This window comes from Halichoerus grypus, unplaced genomic scaffold (genome assembly GCF_964656455.1).
Source record: "Halichoerus grypus unplaced genomic scaffold, mHalGry1.hap1.1 HAP1_SCAFFOLD_228, whole genome shotgun sequence".
NCBI classification, from domain to species: Eukaryota; Metazoa; Chordata; class Mammalia; order Carnivora; family Phocidae; genus Halichoerus; species Halichoerus grypus.
Genome location: NW_027555154.1, coordinates 10001 through 12623, shown reverse-complemented (window position 1 = coordinate 12623; position 2623 = coordinate 10001).

Below are 2623 nucleotides of genomic sequence, written 5' to 3'. Positions count from 1 at the left end.
GGGTATGAAAAAGCCAGCCGAGGGCGCCTAGGTGGCTCAGTCGTTAAGCGTCCGCCTTCGGCTCAGGTCATGATCCCGGGGTCCTGGGATCGAGCCCCGCATCGGGCTCCCTGCTCCGCGGGAAGCCTGCTTCTCCCTCTCCCACTCCCCCTGCTTGTGTCCCCTCTCTCGCTGTGTCTCTCTCTGTCAAATAAATAAATAAAATTAAAAAAAAAAAAAAAACCACCCAAGAAGAACAACAACAACAACAACAACAACAACAACAACAACAACAACAACAAAAGAAAAAGCCAGCCGAAATAGCCCCATCCTAAAGGGAGGGAGCGAGCAAGCAGATCGGAGGCTGTTGGGGGAGAACAGTGAAGAGAGCCAGGGTGAGGGTGAGGGTGAGGGTGAGCGTGACGGTGGGTGGGGGCGAGGCGCGGACAGGAAGGGGGGAGGGGTAGTAGAGGTGTTTATTTCTTTTGGCGGTGATGGAAATGTTCTGGAAATTGCAGTGAGGGTTGTGCAGCTTTGTGAGCCACCTTAAAAAAAAAAAAGAAGGCCACCAAATGGCACACGTTTAAGAGTATGCGAAATATGGCATGCGAATTGTATCTCCACTTCGAAAATCTGTGACGAAACAATGTAATGGACATAGGGAAGGAGGGAGGGAAGGAGGGAGGGAGGGAGGGATGGACGGGACCCTCACCCTGGCTCTCTTCACCGTTCGATCCATCGATCCATCGACCGATCGATCCATCCATCCATCCATCCATCCATCCATCCATCCATCTATGCATGCCATGCATGCAGTCTGTCGGTTCATGTAGACATCAAAGGGGGGGAGGAGGGGAAGGGGGGAAGGGGGGAAGGGGGGAAGGGGGAGGGGGGAGGGGAAGGGGGAGGAGGGCGTGCATGATACTGGGCATGGTTTTTATTCTGAGTGCTTTTATTTGTTCCCCAAACTAATCACCTCTGTGGAGATAAACAAAAGATCACCCACACGAGAACGGGAATCCTTTCTTGAGGGCAAGAGAGTCTGCGGTCGGCCACCACCGCCTGGGTCTGGCAGAGACGCCAAGCAAACGCAGGCCAGGCGGAGGAGTGGAAAAGCTTTCTGGTGACAAAAGGGGAAGGTCCGATGAGAGGTTGTTGGGGGTGGGGGAGCAGGACAGGAGCTGACTAGAAGAGGAGTGTCCTAGGTCATTTCAGGGAAAGAGAAACTTGATTTCCGTCCGTGGGTCCATCGATCTCATTCTCTGGATCTAGCTCTATGGAGAATCTCAAGGTTTTAAGTTTGTTGAATTGATGATGTCGAAGGCGCTTAGGGAAGAACAGAGGTTCCCATCTCCGAAATGATCCTCAAAAATCATTGAGGATCATTTCCATCCTACTTCCATCCGCCTCTGGACTGCCTCCCGAAACCCACGCTCTAGCCACACCCCGCCTCCCACCCTTCCCCCCTCGCCCCGCCTCGCCCCGCCTCGCCCCGCCTCGCCGCTGGGCCTTTCTCCAGCTTCTTCCCCGCCCGCCCCATTCTCCCCCCCCCCCCCCCAACCTCGCAGCACCCATCCCGATTCCTCCCAAACCCTCCCCACCAGTGGCTGGACCTCTCTGGTCGACCTCTTTTGGGCACTAGAAAAGCCACGAGCGGTCGGGCGGGCGGCACCCGAAAAACGGCAGTGCAGTGAATCAGTGAGTCTGGGTGTGACGAATAGGGGGTCGCAGGGTGCCTGGGACGCAGCGCCTGCCTTTCTGGTGCACGGCCTGGTCCCGATCCACCTGGGAGAGTAGCGCTTCCCGCCTCAGGGCGCGCCGTTAGCCAAAGAGGGGCCTCTGGGGATCTTTCTCCTACCGCCCCTAGGGTGGGGACATCTGCACACGGCTAGGGGACGTGCTCCTCACGCACGCGCCTTCCGACCCACCCAGGCTGCACCGGTTCCGGCTCCGGACAAGGGCGCTCTTGGAAATGCGTGAGGCACCCTGGCGCCCGCAGCCCAACGACCCGGGACACGGGACGGTGAGAACGGCCCCCGATCGGATGTAGAAATGTCCGCAAAGCGAAACCCGCCGTTCCTGCGTCATCTTCGTCTAACCGGACACCGTCGGTGCGTGGAGAAACTTTGAGCGTTTTGCCACCAGCGCTCCAAAACGTTTGCTTTTTCTCTAGACGGGGGTCCGGGATGTGGTAGGATTTGTCTAGAAATAGAAACAAAGGACGAGGCCGTTCATGTGTGGGACCCAGACGAACACATTCGAGGGCAAGACCAGGCGCGGCCAAGAGGACTAGACGGGTGGACGACTAGACACGGTCAAGGTGGAAAGCGGGGGGGGGGGGGGGGGGGCGACTGGGTGGCTCGGTCGGTCGTTAAGCATCTGCCTTCGGCTCAGGTCATGATCCCAGGGTCCCAGGGTCCCAGGGTCCTGAAATCGAGCCCCTCATCGGGCTCCCTGCTCGGCGGGAAGCCCGCTTCTCCCTCTCCCACTCCCCGTGCTTGCGTTCCCTCTCTCGCTGTGTCTCCGTCAAATAAAATCTAGAAAACAAAAACAAAACGAAACAAAAAAAGGTGGAAAGCGGGCCGGGTGGGTGGGTGGGTGGGTGGGTCGGTCGGACGGACGGGTCGGGACGACACAAAGGGGA